The sequence below is a fragment of the Bos taurus genome, chromosome 5, assembly GCF_002263795.3.
Source record: "Bos taurus isolate L1 Dominette 01449 registration number 42190680 breed Hereford chromosome 5, ARS-UCD2.0, whole genome shotgun sequence".
NCBI classification, from domain to species: domain Eukaryota; kingdom Metazoa; phylum Chordata; class Mammalia; order Artiodactyla; family Bovidae; genus Bos; species Bos taurus.
In genome coordinates, this window is record NC_037332.1 from 84269076 (window position 1) to 84295672 (window position 26597).

At 40.7% G+C, this 26597-nt stretch overlaps 1 protein-coding gene across 7 annotated transcripts in view; it reads left to right on the top strand.

The window, feature by feature from the left end:
* LMNTD1 (lamin tail domain containing 1) overlaps positions 1-26597 on the top strand; it is a 489613-nt gene that overhangs the window by 263472 nt on the left and 199544 nt on the right. For 5 of the 7 annotated variants that reach the window (XM_059887032.1, XM_059887035.1, XM_059887034.1 and 2 more), the window contains one exon: positions 3257-3407. The exons of 1 other annotated variant lie outside the window; for it this stretch is intronic. The gene's annotated coding sequence lies outside the window, so the exon portion shown is untranslated. Of the gene's footprint in view, positions 1-1935; positions 2017-3256; positions 3408-26597 lie in introns of those variants that run through there. One more of the 7 variants, XM_059887037.1, reaches the window with a different exon arrangement.

A 26597-nucleotide genomic window follows, 5' to 3' on the forward strand; every position in this document is an offset into this window, starting at 1 on the left:
AATGCAATGATTGCATATAGGAAAAGCCATTGTTTGAGTTGCAGGCAGAACAACATTTTTACCTAAAGGAATATCTATAAACAATTTGTTTTTTTTTAATCAAAAAATGAATAAAGTGGACCTGTCACCTCAAGGAAAATAACTGATATTATTATTCAAATTATTATTTGAAAGCTTAAATTTTATCATTGTTACCAAATGTCAGTTATTTTCCTTGAAGTGATGAGCCCAATTTATTCATTTTTTGATAAAATGATGGTTTGTAGCTCTTCCTTTAAGTTAGAATGTTGTTCAGTTTGCAACTCAAACAACACAAATTGATATAAACATCTTCTTAGGCTATCAACTCTTTAGGATCCTTAATTATATAATTGTTACATAATAAAATGATCTAATAATCTAATCAGTAACACAGAAAACTTTCTCACTTTCCCTTGTTGGCGTGAATGACTGCTTAGATAAATGAATTCAGTACATGCATGGATAAATATTTAGATGGATTCTTTCTCTCAGCTTCAGTCTTGGAATCAGAGGGTTAAGTTAAATACCAGCCTCAGTTCATGATTAACATTCCCTGTAAAGCTCTGGTCCTGTTTTCTTTGAATTCTTCTAAGGTTTGCCAGATATCCTTTCTTTTTTTTTCATGTGTACTTGTAAACACATATTATGGTTTCACGTTGCATGTGTTTAATTTGCATAAATGTGATATATTACAATATATACATCACTTATTTTTCTATTTTTCATTTTAGCACTAAATTTTAAAGATCTAGACACTGCATGCCAATAAGAAAAGCTGTACAGAAACAATATCTGACTTATGTACATTTTTCTTATCGTGTATAGCTAGAGATTTTATGGCAGCATTAGAAAGTTTTGTCCTTTAACATGACAAACATGAAAAACCACCTCCAAGCTATAAAATTTATACAACCAAATACAAAACGACTTTACCATTTGCTCTCAAAGACCATAGCACTTAACAGCTTTTATCGATGATCTGTGCGCTTGTTCACACCATGAGAGTTTTGAATAAACATAACTGCAAGGCTTCAAAATCTTGGCTCCACAATTGTCTGATCATAGGCAAGTTATTTAACCTGTCTTTCAGTCTCATTATCTGTAAAGTGGGGTTAATAATTGTATCTACACCACCTACATCGTGTTGACATGAGACATGACATTAAATGTATGAATATTTGTCAAGTGCTGAGAACAGCACGTGGAACATAGGAGGCAAGCATTATATAGGCACTTGTGAAATGAAATGAATGACAAGAGTATGCCATCAGAGAGCATCAGCTTGTTCCCATGAATCATAATATGCTTTTCCCGTTAGAGCATTTCTCCCCTTTATCTTCCTGAGGAAAGTGTTTTGGTAATAAAGACACTGAATGATCATGGATAGGGTTTGGTGGCTCATACTCATTATTTTAATAGGCATTCAGTTTTCATACCTCAGAAAGAAATCTTAAATGCCCTAAGAGTGATATCACATCCTTTGATTTTTTTTTTTATAAAATATTCTAAATAGCTATTAGATTCTCAGTATAAGAATGAGGAGCTGAGACTCATGGATCAAAAAGACTCTTGTGCATTTGCACGCTTATTCACTCAGTCGTATTCGACTCTTCACAACTCCATGGCCTGTAGCCCATCAGGCTCCTCTGTCCATGGGGTTTTTCAGGCAAGAATACTGGAGTGGGTTGCCATTTCCTCCTCCTGGGGATCATCCCAACCCAGGGATTGAACCCACATCTCCTGTATCTCCTGCATTGCAGGCAGATTCTTTACCCACTAAGCCACTGGGGAAGCCCTTGGTGCATTTTACACTAAGAAAAGAAAAGGATGTACATTTCATATCAAATACAGTAAGTTGCCAAGTTCTTTAAGGGCCACAGGGCGTCCTCTTTTTCCCCATCAGGACTTCTGTGAATTCACCGTTCCCTCCTGGCCACAGAAAACAGAATTCCCAGTCCAGAGTTGTGAAGTTGTAGCAACTACAAGCACCTCCAGGTACTTTCCATGACCAAATAATTCCTGGCATAAGGCACTACAGCGTTCACTGTTTTTCCCCTTATCGCTAATGATGATATCATTTGGATGCACTAACTGAGTATCAGAAATAGATGAGCATTTTTAATGGGACTTGAAGAAGGCTTTCAAATGAAAAACCAACCATGGGATGAATTTCTTAATTTGAAAACCAAGCTAAATGTAATCGTTCCAGACTGTTTTGCATTATAGGCCATTGCTAACTTCCTTCCCAAGAGTGTTTGCAATCACTTGCTTTTCAGATTGGGTGCCCTGGGATATAGCCAGATTAACTCTGAGCTGTGAATTTTACAAGTGCTCTTGTTTAACCTATAATGGATTTAAATAGAGCCATTCCACAAAAGGCAAACATGGTAATTGTTTGCCATGGAATTTTATTTTATTTTTTGCATGAAACAGGCTAAAAGAATATGCTGGCTTTGACTTTCTGAATCTTTGCACAGCCAGAAGTCTGAGAGAATAAGCACTGAAGTTCAAATTAGAGCCCCAGATGGAAACACAAACAGGGTCCACCACTGTGTCTTTTTCATGCTTCAGAGCTCCGTTGTGGACAGAAATGTGTTTCTAGTTAAAATGTAATCATTTCCAATTCCTTCTGATCACTGGATCATATTGGAAAGAAACAGCCCGAGGACTACAGTTGCTTTTAATTACCAGTGAATGTTGATTGAAATTATCATTTCCTTCCTATACATTTGTATTTTTATAGAACAAACAAGAATAAAGACACGGCATCTTTATACTTTTAAGTGTATTTTGAGAAAGATCCCTGTTTAACTTTATACTCTTTGGGTTAGAATTTTTTTCAGGATTGGATTTTCCCAAGTTACCACACCATGGATTGCAGAAAGAGCTAGGTCAGTTTAACATCCTTGAAGGATCAAGTTTTAAAATATAGGTGGTGTTTTTAATATTCAGGAAGACTCTCAAGAGTCCATGTGCTTCTCTGATTGAAAAATTCATACTGTAAGATACTCTGGACAAGGTTTTTTTTGTGTTTTTTTTTTTCCTAACTCTACCATCTTCCTACTTTCCCAAACCGTTTTGAAAATGAATGATTATTGAGAAAGACAAACCAAAAAGCCAAAAACACCCTCTTTCACACTAATGTCATAGTATATTCAATATTTAAAATTTTATGTTAGTTTTGATATTCATATATTTTTGAAATGGTGTAAATAAAAGCTATCCCTCTTCTTAGCTGGAACCTGAGAATTGTATCCTAAAATCCAGCAACGAACAGTGGCACGAAATTCTGCTCAAAATAGGAATGAACGGCAAACATGAAGAAACCATAAACCTGACGTGATGTCTTCTCCAGCATCTTAATTCTGAACAACTTACATGGCTAAGTAAATGTGCTCTCTGATATTTTCCTGATTGTTTCAAGATTTCTATCTACAAGTTTAAGAGAAATGTCTCTGGAAATTGATTCCATTGTAGAAATACACAATCTCTAAAGTGAATCCTGTATTTGGGTTTTCCAAGGAGACACTGGCAATAAAGAGAGGAAATTTATATGCATTATCTGGCAGGATCTCATAAAGCAGTATGTTTAATCAATCCACAGAATGTTAATTAATTGCATAAGATGTGGAGTCACAGATTCCTAGGTGGCTCAGATTCATCATTACTATTTCTGTGACCTTGGGCAAATAATTCAACTTTTCTATGTTCAAATTCTCTCACCTGATAAATGGCTAATTATAACCCCTCCCTCAAGAGCTCTGGAGAGAAATAAATCAGATAAAATGAAGTGTTTGGCAAGGCAACAGAAACATAATTAGTCTTGAATAGCAATTATTATTATTATGTGTGGGTATATGGCAATACACCAGAAAGAATAAACTATTGGCCCTGCCTTCAGGAATATTATCCTCTCCCTTAGGTTTTGATACACATTTATGAAAAGACATATTTTTGCAAATCAGGATATAATTTAGTGAGCTTAGTAAAATTTTAGGACTCTAGAGAGAAAGAAATTTCTGTAGAATGCAGTGGTGTGATAAGGTTTAATGGGGTGAGAGGATTTGAGCTGGACCATAAATGAAATGTAGGATTCAGACATTGAGAAAGGAAGTATAGTTTACTCCAAATATGAAAAGTGGGAGGGAAAATGGTCTTGTGTGTGAGACTTTGGGAGATATCTCTAGATAAATGGATATACACATTTGGCTACAGCAGAAGGTCCTTCTTGTACAAGAGACTATGAGAACTTGTGGAAAGGTAGGTTATAGATGTCTTTAATGGCCCTGAGAATTTTTGAGTAAGGGAATGAGATGGTAACAGTTGAAGAAGATTTATTTGGTTGCTTATGTTCAGTGAGCTGAAGGAAGGATCAGATAGAGGAAGGATGATGAAGTAAGAGGTAATTTATATGTGGACCAAAATGGAGGTCATGAGCTTGGAAAGAGAACATAATGATAATACCAAATTAAATAATGCAGTTTACAGCCGTAACCTGATTCAATCCAGCGAACAACCCTAAATAATAGATACCATCATTGTAGCCACTTTGTTGATAAGAAAAGGGCTTCCCAGGTGGCACTAGTGGTAAAGAACCCTCCTGCCAATGCAGGAGACGTAAGAGATGCTAGTTTGATCCCTGGCTCAGAAAGATCCCCTGGAGCAGGAAATAACAACCCGCTCCAATAATCTTGCCTGAAAAATTCCATGGACAGAGGAGCCCGGCGGGCTACCGTTCATGGGGCCAAACACAGCTGAGCAACTGAGCACATAATTGATGAGAAAACAGAAGCCATCAAGGTTAAGCAAATAATCTGGATAGCACATCTAGACTGTGAAAATGGTAGGATTTAAAGTCTGGTTTTCTGATTCCAGAATTCAATCACTTATCCGTTGTACCATACTGCCTGCTACTTAGGAGAAAATTGGTGCCTAGAAATGTATATGGTATTTACCTTATTGAATACCGCTTCTTCTTAGATCACATCCTACCTTGATTAATACTGTGGGGAAAAAAAAAAGAAAACCAAGCAAATGAGAAAGCAAAGTGGGAAAGCTTTATAGTGGAAAAAAGAAAAGGCTGCAGGTATGCTATGATTGAGTGCTATTGGCATGGAGAAACTGTAGGCAGGCTAGCTAGAAATGGGGCATCTTATGTGATTGATCAGGGGTATACACTTTCCCTGGTTGGTACTAAGTTGGGAGTGGGCACAAAAATGAGGGAAGCTTATTAATCAGTTATTAATCAAGCCCTGGCCATTTGGGGTCAAGTGGCCTGACTGTTACAGAAGTTACTGTTTAGTTTTCTGGATTGTCACCAGAGATAGCAATCTGGTTTTCTCACATCTGACTTATAGCTGGCTGGCGTCTTGGGATGTTTATTATACATAAAGGGTTTGGTTTCCTAGGCAGCTTGCTGCAGATTTTGGACTAAAGTTCTGTTTTTATATGAGTTTTCTGGCTGTTTCCTATTTGTATATTCAATCTCTGAATACTTTTTTTAGGGTTTAGTTGTTTTCAAACACCTTAAGTTACCTTCTGATTTTGGGGGAAAAAAAACAAAGCATAATTCAAGATTTAAATGTTAGAAATTTAGTTGAAAATTTATTTGGCAGCACTAAATTGAAACAGAGTATTTGAGGCTTACAGATGTGCAATTTTTACCCCAGAACCAACTACATGCACAATCTACCCATGCCTGGTTGTATATCTCATCTTCATGCCCACCCCTTTTCTGTATCTCCCTTGTATCACGGGGAGGAACCCTGAAACTACATTTCCCAGAATCCCAAGCTAAAGAGGAACTCCATTATTCTACAGCATCAGCCATAGGCAGGCAAGTGAGGGTTGGTGGATGGTTCACAATGGGTGTTGCCAGTGGTTCCCAAAAGACGTCCTAAGAATCATTTTATTTGTTGAAACAGCTGAGATCCAGGAAGCAGCTTTCCTGATAATTTTTGTACTTGTAAATTTCCTGAAAGCTTGCAGGGGCTTTCCTGACCTTTGCTGTCTTAGCCCTTGGAATGGTTTGGTAAATCTTTAATTCCCTACTGTTAAATCATGTTTTATTCAAAATCTATAGAGTGATTTTTGTCATTCTAACTGACCCTGACTGAATGATCAGACACTGCCAAATTCAGGGGTATACACAATCCTCTGAGACTATGCTGGATGAAAATAGGATATGCTTTATTGTTAAACAACCAAGGCAACTGGGACAACAAGAGTAAATGCTTTAGGTTTCATATATTATACTTAGCTTCTTACTATAGAAAAGTGAGAGTGTTAGTCGCTCAGTCATGTCCAACTCTTTGCAACCCCATGGACTGTAGTCCTCTAGGTTCCTCTGTCCATGGAATTCTCCAGGCAAGAATACTGGAATGGGTAGCCATTCCCTTCTCTGGGGAATCTTCCAGACTCAGGGATAGGGTCTCCTGCATTGCAGGCAGATTCTTTCCCATCTGAGCCACCAGGGAAGCTTTTTTTATATAGACATCCTTCCTTATTTTCTTTATCTTCTCTATATTCAGCACAAAACCTAGCACAAATGGGTCAAAACAATTTCTGTTAAATCAAATTGAATTAAATATACAGGTGAATGGAGGATGAAATAGGAATTTTGAAGCAGACCAATGCATAAAAGCAGTTGATCAAAAATAAAAGTAGATATAAAAAGGAAAATAATACAATCATAAGTGACAGTAAAAATATATCCTGCTAAGGCCCTAGAGGAAATTCAACATCAAAGCATTAATTTAGAACAGTCTTAGAATTATCCTAGGGCTTATTTCTGGTTGTATTTCACCTTCTAAGCCTTTCCCTCACATTCCTTCGTGTCTACTTCTCTTAACTCCTTCCAGACTGATCTCAAATCAGTCTCAAATTTGAGACTGATCTCAAATCATTTTCTGCCATCTCTATTGTTTCTGTCCTAATCTGAGCAGTGCTTGTCTCACTGGACTTTTGCAGTAGCCTCCAAACTGGGCTGTTGCTTCCACTGCAGCCCCTCTGATTTATTCTCTAGTGCTACACTGTCTATATGGTAGCCACCCAGCCACATGTGGCTACAGAGCACTGGAAATGCTGCTTGCTTGAACTGAGATATTTGTAAGTTTAAAACACACACTGAGTTTCAAAGACTTAGCAAGGGGGAAAAATGTGAGATGTCAACATTTTTTTTTTTTAACATTGCTTATAATAATGATTGAGCTTCCTTGGTGGCTCAGATGGTAAAAAATTCACCTGCAATGTAGGAGACCTGGGTTCGATCCTTGGGTTGGGAAGATCCCCTGGAGGAGGGCACAGCAACTCACTCCAGTATTCTTGTCTAGAGAATCCCATGGACAAAGGGGCCTGGTGGGCTGCAGTCCACAGAGTCACAAAGATTCTAAAGTGACCAAGTGACTAACACTTCCTCTAATTTCAGATCTATCCCTAGAGCTGTCAACTGGTCTGCAGGAGTCAGAGATGCACATGCAGATTTTTATATTCAATCCCTAGAGGAATCAAATCCCTATCCAGACAGAGGTCCATATAGTCAAGGCTATGGTCTTCCCACTGGTCACGTGTGTTTGTGAGAGCTGGACCATAAAGAAGGCAGAGAGCCAAAGAATTGATTTCTTTGAACTGTGGTGCTGGAGAAGACTTCTGAGAGTCCTTTCAACAGCAGGGAGATAAAACTAGTCAATGTTAAGGGAAATCAACCCTGAATACTCACTGGAAGGACTGATGCTGAAGCTGAAGCTCCAGTATTTTGGTCACCTGATGTGAACAGCCAATTCAGTGGAAAAGACCCTGATAGTGGAAGAGTGAAGGGAAAAGGAGAAGAGGGTGTCAGAAGATGAGATGGCTGGATGGCATACCTATGCAATGGACATGAACTTGGGCAAACTTCAGGGGATGGTGAGGGATATGGAGACCTGATGTGCTGCAGTCCATGAGGTCACAAAGAGTCAGACACAACTGGGCGACTGAACAACAACAACATGATAATGATCAGATAGTTTGGATATGTTGAGTTAAACAAAGCATATCAATAAAATTAATTTGATATGTATTTTTTTTTTTACTTAAAAACATGACCAATAGAAAATTTGAATGCCCTATGTGGCTGCTGTAGACAATAGTCAGTAGTCTTTTCAAAACAAAAATTAGTTTATATTGTTATTCTGGTTTAAATCTTGCCCAGAGGATAAAAACCAAAATGTGTACTATTTCCTTCAAGCTTCTGTCTAATCTGGCCTCTGCCCACCTCTCAAGCCCTATTTCATGCTCCTCAATGGCTGATAACTTTCTGCTTCTTGCAGTTCCTCAAAGGCATCCTTTTCTTCTTGGAAGTTCCTTTTCACATGTTATCTCCAACCTGAAATGCCTTTCCTTGTATCTTTTAGTAATAAGTTAGTAATCTAGTAAGTAATTTTTCCAGTAGTCATGTATGGATGTGAGAGTTGGACTGTGAAGAAAGCTGAGCGCCGAAGAATTGATGCTTTTGAACTGTGGTGTTGGAGAAGACTCTTGAGAGTCCCTTGGACTGCAAGGGGATCCAACCAGTCCATTCTAAAGGAGATCAGTCCTGGGTGTTCATTGGAAGGACTGAGGCTGAAGCTGAAACTCCAATACTTTGGCCACCTGATGTGAAGACTTGACTCACTGGAAAAGACTCTGATGCTGGGAGGGATTTGGGGCAGGAGGAGAAGGGGACGACAGAGGATGAGATGGCTGGATGGCATCACCAACTCGATGGATGTGAGTTTGAGTGAACTCTGGGAGATGATGATGGACAGGGAGGCCTGGCGTGCTGCGATTCATGGGGTCACAAAGAGTCGGACATGACTAAGCGACTGAACTGAACTGAACTGAACTGAAGTAAAATGTTAAAAAGACTCTGATGCTGGGAAAGATTGAAGGCAGGAGGAGAAGGGGATGACAGAGGACGAGATGGTTAATAGCATCACTGCATGGACATGAGTTTGAGTGAATTCCGGGATATGGTGAAGGTCAGGGAAGCCTGATGTGCTGCAGTTCATGGGGTCACAAAGAGTCAGACACAACTGAACAACTGAAGGATGACAATGAGCCACTCTAGCAAATTATTGCATCAAATCAGTGTGGGGTTGAGGAGAGGGCATGGTTGGTTTTGTGGAACCTCCAATTTGTAGCAAACCAATCAGAAACACTGGTGACAACCTGGCCTTATAATTGGTAGCTGAAGTTGGGGAGTGGGCACTGCCATTAGCTGGATCCCACATCCTGCCATCTCTGGCCACCAAGTCACTTTCCTTGTTTGTGGCTACACTTCAATGGTGGGAGTGCCCCAGGGTAAGTTGTTCAGTGGAGAGTGTTCATCTTTTCTTAAAACTTTGTGCAGTTGCCAGCTGTCTGCTTATGTGTATGTATATGTTAAAAATCACGACTGAAATCAGAATTATAAAATTGGAATTTCAAAAAGCTGCGTGAATTTAAGGTTTATATCATGGGAGAATACTCCTTTGTCACAACCTAAAGCCCCACCGGAGTTTAAGGCATAGAGATGAAATTTCTGTCACTCAAAATGTGATAACACATGGAAGTGATCCTTGTTTAAAGGTCTGAAGCATTAAGTAAGACCTAACCTTAATTGTATTGTATCTTCTCCAAGTTGGGTATTATGTAGAAACACTCCATCTTTTCAAAAGGAAACTTCAGGCCAACTATTCTATTATGCCATTTCTCTGCCAGGTTTTATCCTCTCAGTGCAGTTGTTTGGTTTTCCCAGGTACTATCTTAAATGAATTGTCAGCAAGATCTAGTCTCAATTGCTTCACACCTGAGCTCTATTATAACTCTCTTTCTCTCTACTCTGTCTTATCACCAAAGCCCATGATAGCTACTGAAGTCTGTTTCATCATTCACCGTTCTAATAGTCAGTGGTCTTTTGATGGCCTGGATCTACCTGTACCACATTGATATGCTGATGGATCCTAACTATTTGTTCCACTGTGGAACCTCTAACTGGAGAAGGCAATGGCACCCCACTCCAGTACTTTTGCCTGGAGAATCCCATGGACAGAGGAGCCTGGTAGGCTGCAGTCCATGGGGTCGCTAGAGTTGGACACAACTGAGCGACTTCACTTTCACTTTTCACTTTCATGCATTGGAGAAGAAAATGGCAACCTACTCCAGTGTTCTTGCCTGGAGAATCCCAGAGACGGGGGAGCCTGGTGGGCTGCCGTCTCTGGGGTCGCACAGAGTTGGACACGACTGAAGCGACTTAGCAGCAGCAGTAGCAGCAGGAACCTCTAACAAAGTACTCCAAAAGGCAGAACAACCCCAAGTTGAAAATCCTCTCCTTTTAAATATGCAGCCAAACAACGTGATACAACCACTCTATAAATTAGATGCATATCTGCCTTTAGGAAAAAAGTTCTGATTATTTTAATGGTTGGAAAGTTACAAAATCTTTGTTAATTCAGCTCCTTCAAAATTTAGATGCCAAGATGGGATTAAACACACACAAAAATGTAATTAGGGAAATGGCTTTGAGAGAAAAGGGAGACGGAGAAGGCTGAGAGATTCTTTTGATCACAGTGCAAGGATAGTGAACAAAAAGAGGGAAGGAAGGCTGGACGGAAAGATCTGAAACTATCGTGTGATCTAAGAAGGTTCAGCAAGGTCCTCAGGGAGTCTTGAAGCCATAAGTGGACACCAGAGGAGTCTTGCACTCCCAGGAATGGCCTGTCTTAGAAGTCCTGCAGTGCTCAGTCCTTATTGGAAAGAACCCATGAGAAGCCTGGCCCCACTGCAAACCCAGGGATGGATCTGAGAGTATCATAGCTGGAGCCCTTGATCAAGTTCTCTGGTTAGAGGTATGTGAGGCATGTTCTCATGTCCACTACAATATTTTCCTAAAAATGTAAATGCAGGACATTCCTGGTGATCCAGTGGTTAAGAATCCACCTGCCAATTCAGAGAACATGGGTTCAGTTCCTGGTTTGGGAAGATTCCACATGCTGTGGGGCAACTAAGCCCGTGAACCCCAACTACGGAGCCCACACTCTAGACACCATGCTCTGCAACAAGAGAAGCCACCACAGTGAAAAACTCGTGCACCCCAGCTAGAGAGTAGCCTCCAATTGCCACAACTAAGAAAAGCCTGTGAGCAGCAGTGAAAACCTAACACAGCCAAAAATAAATACATTTAAAAATTTTTAAATATAATCCAGGATTCAGGAATTAGTTTCATATAAATTATTCAAATGCACCTGATTACAATTTCTATAACAGTAGGATTTTTATATTTTTACTGAAATAAGACTGGACATAGTACAAAGTAAAACAAATAGTCCTCAAATCAACATACTTCATAAGTCAGGAGCAAAGGAATCTTACTGCTAAGGTCCCAGTGATGAGCTGATTTCATTTACTCCTTAAAGCTGACATTGTTATGGCTTAGGCAATAAAATACATTAGGCTACACTTTTTTAAAAATTATTTTTATTTTTAATCTATTTTTATAAGAAAAATTAATTTTTGTTTATTTCTGTTAACATCTTTTTTTTTTCATTTGAACTTTTTCTTTTATATTGTGTGTGTTAGTTGCTCAATCATGTCCAACTCTTTGCGACCCCATGGATTGTAGCCTCCTAGGTTCCTCTGTCCATGGGATTCTCCAGGCAAGAATACTGGAGTGGGTTGCCGTTGCCTCCTCCAGTCTTTTATATTCCAGTATAGTCAATTAACAATGGTGTGATAGTTTCAGGTGAACAGTGAAGGCTGCCACATAACATTGAACAGAGTTCCATGAGCTTCTCTGGTGGCTCAGACAGTAAAGAATCCGCCTGCAATGAGGGAGACCTGGGTTCAATCCTGGGTTGAAAAGATCCCCTGGAGAATGGAACGGCTATTCACTCTAGTATTCTGGCCTGGAGAATTCCATGGACAGAGGAGCCTGGCAGGCTACAGTCCATGGGGTTGCAAAGAGTCAGACACGACTGAGCAACTTTCACTTCCACTTCCATGTGCTGCTATATGATAGATCCTTGTTGGTTATCTATTTTCCTTGGTGGCTCAGTTGGTGAAGAAACCACCTGCAATGCAGAAGATGGAGGTTCGATCCCTGGGTCAGGAAGATCCCCGGAAGAAGGAAATTGCAACCCACTCCAGTATTCTTGCCTGGAAAGTTCCATGGACAGAGGAGCCTGGTGGGCTCCAGCCCATAGGATCACAAAGAGTCGGACACTGAGCATGCACATGTTCTGCCAAGTTCCCTGGATGCATAACACTCTATTTTAATGGGTCATATCCCCAATTATGTTTTCACAAAATGACCTTCCCTAGCATAGTAGACTGGACACTAACTGTAGCTTGGTCAAATAATTTCTATATTTGGCTTTAATAATATGACTCATATATTCTAAAATAGTATTGAGACAGAACTCAAAGAATTTAGAAAAGATAATAAGCCTGCTCATTAGACTAAGCTAGATGTTCCCAATTACCTGAGACTATGGGAAGATCATTGGCCAGTCCCTAATAGAGGTCAATTTATAGTAGAATTTATAATCAGTTTCCTGAAATACAATATGTATATCACTCAAAACCCAAGAGAATATTAGAAAATAAACAAAATTTTATTTTAATTATTGAAATGTTATTTTAATATGTTTTAAAAAGATATAACTAATCTAGCAAAACCTTGGGTTTATAGATAAGGTTAAGTAAAACAAAATTTTAAGACAAATATCAAGTAATATTATGTTGGTAAGCGGACATGGCAGAATTCGAATGATAAAGATGATGTGGTAGGATGGATAACGGGCCCCCCCCATGTCCACATGCAAATCCCAGAATCTGAATGTTACCTTATGTGGTAAAAAGGACTTTGCAGATATGATTAAGTTAGGGATCTTGAGATGGAGAGATTATCCTGGATTATCTGCATGGGTCTAATGTTGTAATCACAAGGATCTTCTAAAAGGGAGACAGAAAGGTCAAAGACAAAGAAGTAGGTGTGGCAAGGTCAGCAAGAGGTTAGAGTGATGGGAGGAAAAGGCCAGCAGCCAAGGAACACTGATGGCTTCTAGAAGCTGAGAAAGACAAGGAATGAATTCTCCCCTGAAACTCCAAGAAGGACCACTCCCTGATTTTAATCCCATAAGACTCACTTAGACTTCTGACCTGCAGAAATGTAAGAGAATAAATTCCTCTTCTTTTAAGCCATTAAGTCTATGACAATTTATGATAGCAGAAGTAGGAAACGAATACAGCTGACAGTCCAATGACTGACATTTGTGCAGCATTGCTTTAGTAAGTGTCTGAGTGCAGGTGTGTTATGTTGTGATCAAGGCAATAGTCATAAACTACAGATTCCAGGCTGCACTGTATTTTGTGTATTCATCATTCAACATATATTTCTGCAAGTCGTTCACTGTGCTGTGCTTAGTTGCTCCGTCGTGTCACTCTTTGTGACCCCATGAACTGTAGCCCACCAGGCTCCTCTGTCTATGGGGATTCTCCAGGCAAGAATAATGGAGTGGGTTGCCATGCCCTCCTCCACGGGATCTTCCCAATCCAGGGATCGAACCCAGGTCACCCATCTTGCAGGCAGATTCTTTACAGTTTGAGTCAGCAGGGTAGCCAAGAATACTGGAGTGGGTGTCCTATCCCTTCTCCAGGGGAATATTCCTGACCCAGGAATCAAACTAGGATCTCTTGCATTGTAGGCAGATTCTTCACCAGCTGAGCTACCAGGGAAGCCCAGTTGTTCATTACCCTGGTGTATAATTAATCTAGATCTTAAGACCTGAAATCATTTCTATAATTTAGTGATAATAATTATAATAATTAGTAGCAGTTATTGAGTATTAAGCAGGTCAGGCATTGTTCTAAGAAGTTTATACATATTATCTAACTATGGGATATTATTTAAATTATGGGATAGTTTCTATTTTAATTCCCATTTTATAGATGACCTTGCTGAGGAATAAGAGGTGAAATACTTGCCCAAGATCACACAGTTTCAGAATCAGGTTTGAAACTATATATCTATCTCTGTCAGGAGCCTGGATTTTTACCAAGTTTAAGGGGCCCTGGATTTCTTTTCCAATTTCCTTGCCTAACGTGGGTTTCACTCCCCCACTGTAATGTTGGCTCACTCTCTTGGCTGCAGAAGACAAAGCAAAGTAAGAATGGAATAGTTCCAACTTCCTTCTGATATCTGATGACATTAAACCATTCCCTACCCATACCTTCTGTCAATTCTGAATGCTTGTCACCCAATATTTACTAATTCAGTGTTTACTAAAAACTTTCTCAATAGGAAGTTACTTCAAACATAATATCAAGTAAAATAGTTTTTAACAGTACTCTTGCCTGGAAAATCCCATGGACAGAGGAGCCTGGTAGGCTGCAGTCCATGGGATCGCTGAGTCAGACACGACTGAGCGACTTCATTTTGACTTATCACTTTCATGCATTGGACAAGGAAATGGCAACCCACTCCAGTGTTCTTGCCTGGAGAATCCCAGGGATGGAGCCTGGTGGGGTGCCATCTATGGGGTCTCACAGAGTCAGACACCACTGAAGTGACTTAGCAGCAGCAAGCAAAAACTTATATGCACAGTACATCATGAGAAATGCTGGGCTGGAGGAAGCACAAGCTAGAATAAAGATTGCCAGGAGAAATATTAATAACCTCAGATATGCAGATGACACCACCCTTATGACAGAAAGTGAAGAAGAACTAAAGAGCCTCTTGATGAAAGTGAAAGAGGAGAGTGAAAAAGTTGACTTAAAGCTCAACATTCAGAAAACTAAGATCATGGCATCCGGTCCCATCACTTCATGGGAAATAGATGAAGAAACAGTGGAAACAGTGGCTGACTTTAATTTTCTGGGCTCCAAAATCACTACAGATGGTGATTGCAGCCATGAAATTATAAGACACTTACTCCTTGGAAGGAAAGTTATGACCAACCTAGATAGCATATTCAAAAGCAGAAACATTACTTTGCCCACAAAGGCCCATCTAGTCAAGGCTATGGTTTTTCCAGTGGTCATATATGGATGTGAGAGTTGGACTATAAAGAAAGCTGAGCACCAAAAAATTGATGCTTTTGAACTGTGGTGTTGGAGAAGACTCTTGAGAGTCCCTTGGACTGCAAAGAGATCCATCCAGTCCATCCTAAAAGAGATCAGTCCTGAATGTTCATTGGAAGGACTGATGTTGAAGCTGAAACTCCAATACTTTGGCCACCTGATTCGAAGAGCTGACTCATTTGAAAAGACCCTGATGCTGGGAAAGATTGAGGGCAAGAGGAGAAGGGGACGACAGAGGATAAGACAGTTGGATGACATCACTGACTCGATGGACATGGGTTTGGGTGGACTCCGGGAGTTGGTGATGGACAGGGAGGCCTGATGTGCTGCAATTCATGGGGTTGCAAAGAGTTGGACAGGACTGAGCGACTGAACTGAACTGAAGCAAAAATAAATAATAGAGAAGTAAGAAAAATGTAATGCTCAGTTATTAGTTTAATGCCATCAATTTCTTTTGCAAGAATTTAAACTGGTATGTGCCTTTGCCCTTGCTTTCTGGAAAGCAATAAAGGTTTTCTCTCACTTTTAGGCCCTTTGGGCATCAGTTCTCTCCACTGAAAAACTGAAGCTGGACTAGAAGATCTCTACAGCTTCATTCAGACATCAAAATATATGTTTGTTTGGGGGGGGGAAATAATTCAACAGAGTCCTGCCTGTTAATGACACAGGACCCTGATTTACCAGTAAATATCACAGCCATTTCTGACAAGTGCCTTTGATGATAGACTTCTCATTGATCTTGTAGGCTGCTTATGAAATGGGCTCTGTTTCAATGGTTGGGACCATTTCTATGTAGTTGATTAAATGGTCTACCTTCCTCTTGTGGACTTCCTACCTCTTGGAGGAAATCTGAAACAGTTCTCTCTCTCTCTCTTTTTTTTTTTAGCTTGATCTACTCCAGTTCTCCACATACTGCCTGCTTCAGCCACATCAGTGATTAACATCACTTAGCTGGCAGGCTCAGCAATGTCCAGAGTGAAGAATGTTGCAGAAGGGGCTTCCTAGTGGTCCAGGGATTAAGAATCTGCCTGTTGATCCAGGGGACACTGGTTGGACCCCTGCTTAGGTAACTAAGAGCTCACATGCTGCAGGGCACATAGAGAAAGCCTGTGAGCCACAACAAAGAGCCTGCATGACCAAATAAAAATAAAAAAGAATGTTGTCGAAGAAATATGTGCAGTAGATATATGGTTGGACTACCTGACTTCTTAGGGTGATGAGCTGTCTCCATTTCCCAGGGATTATCCAAGTTTTAACACTGAAACTCCTCAAACTGAAGAATCCCTAAATTCTGGGGAAACCAGGATAGTTGGTTGCCCTTTTTGAGATTCTTTAAATCCTAAGACTCTAGGTCAAGTGCTGTCCCACAGACGTTTCTCCAATAATGGAACTATTCTATAGCTACACTGTCCAATTCAATAGCTTGTGTGGCTGTTGAGCCCCAGAAAAGTGGTCAGTGCCATTGAGGAACTGAATTTTTAATTAAATTACCTTAATTTAAGTAGCCACATGTGACAAATGGCTACTATATGGAACAGCTCAGCCCTAGGTGATGCCATGAAAATGCTCATTAATGAGAGGTTTAGTGCAAAATGGTACAATCGCATACTTGTCTGACACAACCCCCCAGCTTTATGCCTTGTATCCATTGTTATACTGACAAGGCAGTATAAAATTTTGTCCAGGAATATTGATAAGACCTACCTTTATCAAGTGTGTGCATGCTAAGTCACTTCAGTCATGTCCAGCTCTTTTCAATCCTATGGACTGTAGCCTACCAAGCTTCTCACACTCAAGGTCAAATGATTGATTGACTCTTAGAGAAACATGGGATTTAAGTTGTATAGTCAGTCTGAGTTTTAGTAGATGGGTTCAGTTCAGTTCAGTTGCTCAGTAGTGGCCGACTCTTTGCGACTCCATGAATCACAGCACGCCAGGCCTCCCTGTCCATCACCAACTCCTGGAGTTCACTCAGACTCACGTCCATCAAGTCAGTGATGCCATCCACCCATCTCATTCTCTGTCGTCCCCTTCTCCTCCTGCCCCCAATCCCTCCCAGCATCAGAGTCTTTTCCAATGAGTCAACTCTGCCTGAGGTGGCCGAAGGACTGGAGTTTCAGCTTTAGCATCATTCCTTCCAAAGAAATCCCAGGGCTGATCTCCTTCAGAATGGACTGGTTGGATCACCTTGCAACAAGGGAATCTTAGGAGTCTTCTCCAACACCACAGTTGAAAAGCATCAATTCTTCAGTGATCAGGTTTCTTCACAGTCCAACTCTCACATCCATACATGACCACAGGAAAAACCATAGCCTTGACTAGTAGATGGGTAGTCATATCCAATTTATATGCAGAGTACATCATGAGAAACACAGGATTGGATGAAGCCCAAACTGGAACAAGATTGCTGGGAGAAATATCAATAACCTCAGATGTGCAGATGACACCACCCTTATGGCAGAAAGTGAAGAACTAAAGATCCTCCTGATGAAAGTGAAAGAGGAGACTGAAAAAGTTGGCTTAAAGCTCAACATTTAGAAAACTAAGATCATGGCATCTAGTCCCACTATGGCAAATAGATGGGGAAACAGTGGAAACAGCAGCAGACTTTATTTTTTGGGGCTCCAAAATCACTGCAGATCGTAACTGCAGCCATGAAATTAAAAGATGCTTACTCCTTGGAAGGAAAGTTATGACCAACCCAGACAACATATTAAAAAGCAGAGACATTACCCTGTCAACAAAAGTCCATCTAGTCAAGGCTATGGTTATTCCAGTAGTCATGTATGGATGTGAGAGTTGGACTGTGAAGAAAGCTGAGCACCAAAAAACTGATTAGTCCTGAAAATTCATTGGAAGGACTGATGCTAAAGCTGAAACTCCAATACTTTGGCCACCTGATGCAAAGAGCTGACTCATTTGAAAAGACTCTGATGCTGGGAAAGATTGAAGGTGGGAAGAGAAGGGGATGACAGAGGATGAGATGGTTGGATGGCATCGCTGACTCAATGGACATGAGTTTGAGTAATCTCCGGGAGTTGGTGATGGACAGGGAGGCTACTGTGCCGCAGTCCATGAGGTCACAAAGAGTTGGACATGACTGAGCGACTGAACTGAACTGACCTGAGTCATATCCAAGGGCTTCCTGGGTGGCTCAGTGTGATACAGAGGCCACCTGCCAAAGCAGGAGTCATAGACTTGATCCCTGAGTCAGAAAGATCCCATGGACAGAGGAACCTGGTGGGCTACAGTCCATGGGGTCATAAAGAGTCAGATATGACTTAGTGACGAAACAACAAGTCACATCCAGATAAAAGGACTCTGGTAGTTAGAACTTTGTGGATTTGCTACTGTTACATGAAAGCAGTTGTGGGTTTTAGGTGTATGAAGAGTGAACCAGTTTTGACTCAGCCTGGTGGTTTTAGTGAAGTAAGGGATATTATACCAAATTAAGTTTCAACTTGGAATAAAGACTGACTAAAATTATTCCTTTCCAAGACAAACCCAGGGAACTGTGAAAATTGCTTCGTGACATAATAGTGAGCATTCAGCAGAGATAAAACACAACATTACATCCTAAAGGAGAAAGAGTATTTTTTTGAATTGCAGAACGTTGACACCATACATCTGTTCTATATCAAAGCCGTTGGTTATAAATCTTGTAGATAGAGGAGCATCCCGAATCCGCAAAGGCACAAGTTGAAAGAGAGCTTGGAACATAGGAAGAGGCAAAGAAACTCCTCAGTCCCTGCACTAACTGAACCTCGTTACAATGTGGCATATATCTTAGGTTTCTGCAGGACCAGGCTGTCTATTTAAATGCTAATGTGCGAACTGGCATATCCTAGGAATTAAAGTGCTGAAGCAGGCTGCAGCTCTGGAAATTTCAGTGTTGTTGAATATTAAGTATCCATGTGCTAAAGAGCTCAGGTATACTCTTAAATGTCAAAGAACAAACCACAGCACTCATTATGCCATGTTCTGAATTCTTCTGGCCACGTTCCATTTTTTTAAGGAAAGTATGGGTCATTTGCGTTTTTCAGGGATTTTTTTATTCAGTTGATTTGATAAGCAAAACAAGAGGTCATCGCCTGTGAGTTATAGATAGGGAACTAATTAAAAGGCAAATTCAAAAAGTTCCTCTTGGTTAGTTTTTTTTTTTTTTTTTTTTTAATCTCTTAAAGTCTCAATTGTCATCAGTTGTGAGAACTAAAAACTGTCAGGCATTTAAGGTGCATTTCAGGATTTTGTCTGATTTTCTTACTCTGTGTTATGCAGCACATTAAAGCCTTATTAATATATCAGTGATCCAGCAATAGGCAGACACTTTGAGAGGTGGTAATAACTTTTATTAAAACTGGTGCCTTGAGAAAAGGAAGGAGATGTCCAAAGGCTGATAGTGAGTTTCTAGAAGGTCAAACATAATGCCTAAACAACAACAACATCAAATCATTGCTGAATGGATAATTGCTATAGTCTCCAGAGAACATGGGCTCTTTGAATTCATTCCAAACTTATGTAGTCTTCCATGTGTCAGGCATGGAGCTAGGTGCTGGAGATAACAGTGATACTAACAAGCGCTCTCATACACTAATTGCCCCGTGAAGAGCACTATATAAATGCTTTCCTTATACTAACTTATTCAGTCCTGTAAGGTTGTAAAACTCTTTGTGACCCCATGGACTGTAGCCTGCAAGGCTCCTCTGTGCATGGAATTTTCCAGGCAAGAAAACTGGAGTGGGTTGCCATTTCCTACTCCAGAAAATCTTCCTGACCCAGGAATCCAACCCACGTTTCTTGTGTCTCCTGCATTGGCAGGCAGATTCTTTACCAACTGTGCCAAACCCAGACAATCATTGCAAATTTGACACTCTTAAAACCACAATTGATGTCATTTTAGTCACTAAGTCACATCCGACCCTTTTGTAACCCCAGGAACTGTAGCCTGTCAAGCTCCTCTGTCCATGGAATTATCTGGGCAAGAATATTGGAGTGGGTTGCCATGCCCTCCTCCAGGGGACCTTTCCAGCCCAGGGACTGAACCCACATCTCCTGGATTGGCAGTCAGATTCTTTACCACTGAGCCACCAGGGAGCCCCCAAACTGTGATCCATAGTGTCTTAATCTTTAACATTACATTCCAGTAACATTTTGACCAGTCCTCTATTCCAAATGTCTTTTAAGTATTTTTAAAAACTAAAATCCTTGTTCTCACTAGCTTTGAGATTTTCCCCATAGTGTGGTGACTTGCGTATAAATTGGATGTTTTGTCGATGTTTGTGGTACAGTGTGGTGTAAGAGGGAGGGTTTGTGAAGTCAGAGGAACCTGGATTGGAATCCCAGCTCAGCTACTTCCTCAGTTTATGAATTCAGTTTCTTCATCTGCAGACTAGAAATACTGTGAGGATTAAGTTATTGTGAGGATTGAGTGGAAGAATGCTATAAGGTTTTTAGTAGGGTACCTGACACATGACCAACTTGCAAAAACACACTATCATTGTTTGAGTAGATAATTTGTTTTAAACAATCCTTAAGCATTACTTCCACTTTAAACTAGAAATGAATTTAGGAATATGGAGCTGTAAAAACCTGAGAGGATCTGAGCCACACCCTGGAGCTGAGAAGTGAAGTCCAATCAGACAAGAGCCCTGATCACTTAATGTCCAGTTGAGGTTTTTATACAGAGAGGTTCTTGCTCCCTCCCTCCATCCTTTCTTTCCTTCTATTACAAACTCGTTACTTACTGTTCAACTCAGTCAATATACTTTTTATTGAGTGTGTTCCAGCTCTGGCTTCATCATTCTTGACTCAGTTTATGTTATAAGAGTGGTTCTCGGAGTGTGGACCATGGAACAGCAGCAGTGGCATCCTTTGGTGTGATGACTGATGTCATGTGTTACCTTGACTGGAGCCTGAATGTTGGGCCAAACATTATTCTGGATGTGTCTGTGACGGTATTTCTGGATGATATCAACATTTGAATTAGTGGACCGAGTAAAACAGATTGCCCTCCCTGATGTGCGTGGGCCTCGAGTCATGGATTGAAGACATCAACAGAGCACAAAGGCTGAGTAAGAGGGGACTCCTCCTGCCCGACTATGTGAGCTGGGGTATTATTGGTCTTCTCCTGAATTTGAAATTAAACTTAAAAATCAGCTCTTCCTGGATCTCAAGTTTACTGGCCTTTTAAAAAAAATTTTATTGGCGTATAGTTGACTTACAATGTTGTGTTACCTTCTGTTGTACAGCAAAGTGAATTAATTAAACATACATATATCCACTCTTTTTTAAGGCTCTTTTCCCATTTAGGTCATTACAGAGTATTGAGTAGAGTCTCTGTGCTAAACAGTAGGCTCTTTTAGTTAGCTATTTTATATATAGTAGTATATATATGTCAATCCCAAATTCTCCCAATTTGTCCCTCTCCTCTTCACTCCCCTCACAACTGTATGTTTTGTACATCTGTGACTCTATTTTGTTTTGTAAATAAGTTCATTTGTATCCATTTTAAAGATTCCACATATAAACAATATTATATAAAATTAGTCCTTTTCTGTCTGACTTACTTAACTCAGTATGATGATCTCTAGGGCCATCCATGTTGCTGAGAATGGTGTTATTTCACTCTTTTTAATGGCTAATATTCCACTGCATATGTGTGCCACATCTCCCTTATCCATTCCTCTGTTGATGGATGTTTAGGCTGCTTCCATGTCTTGACTATTATAAATAGTGCTGCAGTCAACATTGTGGTGCATGTAACTATCTGGATTATGCTGGCCTTTGGACTAGAGCTTACACCATCAGTTCTCCTGGGTCTCCAACTTGCTGATTACAGATCTTGGGACTCAGCCTCCATGATTACATGAGCCAATTCCTTTAAATCAATCAACAGTCAATCTTACTGGCTCCACCTGTGAGTGGGGCCCCTTGATCTTGTCTAGCCAAGCCCCCCAGGTAACTCTGATGTGTACTAAAGCTTCAGAACTGCTCTGCTCAAGGCACACAGCCCTGATTGACCTGACCAGTCAGGAGGGCAGAATTCTGACACCAGCAGAGTTACTTATTTTCAGATATCACAAATGGACTTTGTTTGCCTGAATTTGTCCATTTTGACAGCGTACCTTTCCTTCAATAACAACCAGACAGCCCTGATTGTCCAATATTTCCTAATGAGCTTGAAAAGAGAAAGTGTCTTCAGTCGTGTCTGACTCTTTTGGGACCCCATGGACTGTAGCCCACCAGGCACCTCTGTCCGTTGAATTCTCCAGGCAAGAATACTGGAGTGGGTTGCCATTTCCTCCCCCAGGGAATCTTCACAAACCAGGGATTGAACCTAGTGTCTCCTGAGTCTTCTGCATTACAAGCAAGTTCTTTACCTGCTGAGGCATCCTGGAAGCCCAAGCTGGATAAATAAATATATATTAATACAAATAAATATGTTCAATATTTGTTGTTGGTATTGTTTAGTAAAAACATATTCTAAAGACTAACTGAAACAGGTAAGAAAGCTTTCCTCAGATCCCACATGGATTCTAACTGCTTTCATTTTTCATGTGTGATGGACTTTATCTAAGGCAAGTGCACTGCAGTGATGTAAAATATTTTTCCACTCCCCAGAGTCCGGCAGAGCCTGCCGGAGTCCCACGGTGCTCCCTCCCAGGCACCCTGGTCTCTATTATTCCTTCCTTGTGATTAGACATCTTCTGGATGTTCAAGGACAGCCAGAGGTGCTGCAGGGATTCACATTCTGCTGCATCACTAGCAAATCATGTGCTCTGTCTTCAGGGCTATTCTAGGTTCCTATGAACTGTTGGTGGGGCCCATTTTCCATTTTCATTGAAAATAAGAGTCTGTAATGAAAGTCACAGGCTTTTTTTTTTTTTTTTTTTTTTGCTTCAAGGAAGATCATCCAGAAGAGTTTTATTTCTTACCTAATAGAAGCGGCATTTGAATAGATAATAGACCTTTTGTGTCAAACACACTGCATCAGTATGTGGTACATGTATAATATATCCATAGAGGTAAGACAGACCTTCTGCCAAACAGTGGGCTCTGGAATTCTTGGCAGACAGAGCAGCAGTCTATTTTTTAGTAAATGCACACAACAAATAGATTGTAACCTGTTATGGGCTGTTAATCATATTTGTCCATCATTTGACTACAAATATTCATTGAGAACTACTGAGTGCAAGGCAGTGTCAAATACTGTGATACAAATACATGTACATGCAGACTTTAAATCATCATCACCACCAAGTATATAGTAGTGCCTACCATGTAAAAGCCAGCGTCCTAGGTAATTAAGCACAAACACCCCAAGAATAAAAAGTTATTTGTTGACTGTCTTTATATATAAGTGCCTTTATTAAGCCATTATGTGTATACATGTGCTCAGTCGCTCAGTCATGTCCAACTCGTTGTGACCCTTTGGATTATAGCCTGCAGTTCCTCTATCCATGGGATTTTCCAGGGAGGCGTACTGAATGAGTTGCCATTCCCTCCTCCAGGGGATCTTCCCAACCCAGGGAACAAACCTGAGTCTCCTGTGTCTCCTGTTTGGCAGGCCGATTCTTTATCACTGAGTCATCAGAGAAGCCCCATTATGTGTGTGTGTATATATGTGTGTGTGTACATATATACACATGCATATACATATATATGTATGTATATATACATATACACAGACTTCCCTGGTAGCTCAGATGGTAAAGAATCCGCCTGCAATGCAGGAGACCCAGGTTCAATTCCTGGGTTGGGAAGATCCCGTGGAGAAGGGACAGGCTACCCACTCCAGTGTTCTTGGGCTTTCCTGGTGTCTCAGTTGGTAAAGAATCTGCCTGCAATGCAGGACACCTGGGTTCAATCCCTGGTTTGGGAAGATCCCCTGGAGGAAGGCATGGCAACCCACTCCAGTAATCCTGCCTGGAGAATCCCCATGGACAGAGAAGCCTGATGGGCTGCAGTCCATAGAGTTGCAAAGAGCTGGACAGGACTGAGCAACTAAGCACACATACATATGCACATATATAGATATATATACATGTACATACATACATGTATATACATCACTTCATGGAAATAGATGGGGAAACAGTGGCAACAGTGTCAGACTTTATTTTTGGGGGCTCCAAAATCACTGCAGATGGTAACTGCAGCCATAAAATTAAAAGACGCTTACTCCTTGGAAGGAAAGTTATGACCAACCTAGATAGCCTATTCAAAAGCAGAGACATTACTTTGCCAACAAAGGTCCATCTAGTCAAGGCTATGGTTTTTCCAGTGGTCATGTATGGATGTGAGAGTTGGACTGTGAAAAAGGCTGAGCACTGAAGAATTGATGCTTTTGAACTGTGGTGTTGGAGAAGACTGTTGAGAGTCTCTTGGACTGCAAGGAGATCCAACCAGTCCATTCTAAAGGAGATCAGTCCTGGGATTTCTTTGGAAGGAATGATGCTGAAGCTGAAACTCCAATACTTTGGCCACCTCATGCGAAGAGTTGACTCATTGGAAAAGACTCTGATGCTGGGAGGGATAGGGGGCAAGAGGAGAAGGGGACGACAGAGGATGAGATGGCTGGATGGCATCACTGACTCGATGGACGTGAGTCTGAGTGAACTCCAGGAGTTGGTGATGGACAGGGAGGCCTGGCGTGCTGCGATTCATGGGGTTGCAAAGAGTCAGACACGACTGAGCGACTGAACTGATATACATACATATATACATATATGTATACACAGGCTTCCCAGGTGGCACTAGTGGTAAATAACCTGGCTGCTAATGTAGGAGACATAAGAGATGTGGGTTCCATCCCTGGGTCGAGTAGATCCCCTAGAAGAGGGCATGGCAACCCACTCCAGCCTTCTTGCCTAGAGAGTCTCATGGACAGAGGAGCCTGGCGGGCTATAGTCTATGGGGTGGCAAAGAGTTGGACACAACTGAAGCAACTTAGCACAAATATATGTGTGTATATATATATATATATGTGTGTGTGTGTGTGTGTGTGTGTGTATAATAACTATAAAGAAATCAGATTGAGTATATTCTTTGCAGCTAAAGAGGGAGAAGCTCTATACAGCCAGCAAAAACAAGACTGGGAGCTGACTGTGGCTCAGATCATGAACTCCTATTGCCAAAGTCAGACTTAAATTGAAGGAAGTAGGGAAAACCACTAGACCTTTCAGGTATGACATAAATCAAATACCTAATGATTATACAGTGGAAGTGAGAAATAGGTTTAAGGGACTAGATCTGATAGACAGAGTCCTTGATGAACAAAGCACAGAAGTTCATGACATTGTACAGGAGACAGGGATCAAGACCATCCCCAAGAAAAAGAAATGCAAAAAAGCAAAATGGCTGTCTGAGGAGGCCTTACAAATAGCTGTGAAAAGAAGAGAAGCAAAAAGCAAAGGAGAAAAGGAAAGATATAAGTATCTGAATGCAGAGTTCCAAAGAATAGCAAGGAGAGATAAGAAACCCTTCCTCAGTGACTAGTGCAAAGAAATAGAGGAAAACAACAGAATGGGAAAGACTAGAGATCTCTTCAAGAAAATTAGAGGTACCAAGGGAACCATTTCATGCAAAGATGGGCTCAATAAAGGACAGAAATAGTATGGACCTAACAGAAGCAGAAGATATTAAGAACAGGTGGCAAGAATACACAGAAGAACTATGCAAAAAAGATCTTCATGACCCAGATAATCACGATGGTGTGATCACTCACCTTGAGCCAGACATCCTGGAATGTGAAGTCAAGTGGGCCTTAGGAAGCACTATGAACAAAGCTAGTGGAGGTGCTGGAATTCCAGTTGAGCTATTTCAAATCCTGAAAGATGATGCTATGAAAGTGCTGCACTCAATATGCCAGTGAATTTGGAAAACTCAGCAGTGGCCACAGGACTGGAAAAGGTCAGTTTTCATTCCAATCCCAAAGAAAGGCAACGCCAAAGAATGCTCAAAGGACTGCACAATTGCACTCATCTCACAGGCTAGTAAAGTAATGCTCAAAATTCTCCAAGCCAGGCTTCAGCAATACGTGAACCATGAACTTCCAGATGTTCAAGCTGGTTTTAGAAAAGGCAGAGGAACCAGAGATCAAATTGCCAACATCTGCTGGATCATGGAAAAAGCAAGAGAGTTCCAGAAAAACATCTATTTCTGCTTTATTGACTATGCCAAAGCCTTTGACTGTGTGGATCACAATAAACTGGAAAATCCTTCAAGAGATGGGAATACCAGACCACCTGACCTGCCTCTTGAGAAATCTGTATGCAGGCCAGGAAGCAACAGTTAGAACTGGACATGGAACAACAGACTGGTTCCAAATAGGAAAAGGAGAATGTCACCGTGCTTATTTAACTTATATGCAGAGTACATCATGAGAAACGCTGGCCTGGAAGAAACACAAGCTGGAATCAAGATTGCCGGGAGAAATATCAATAACCTCAGATATGCAGATGATACCACCCTTATGGCAGAAAGTGAAGAAGAACTAAAGA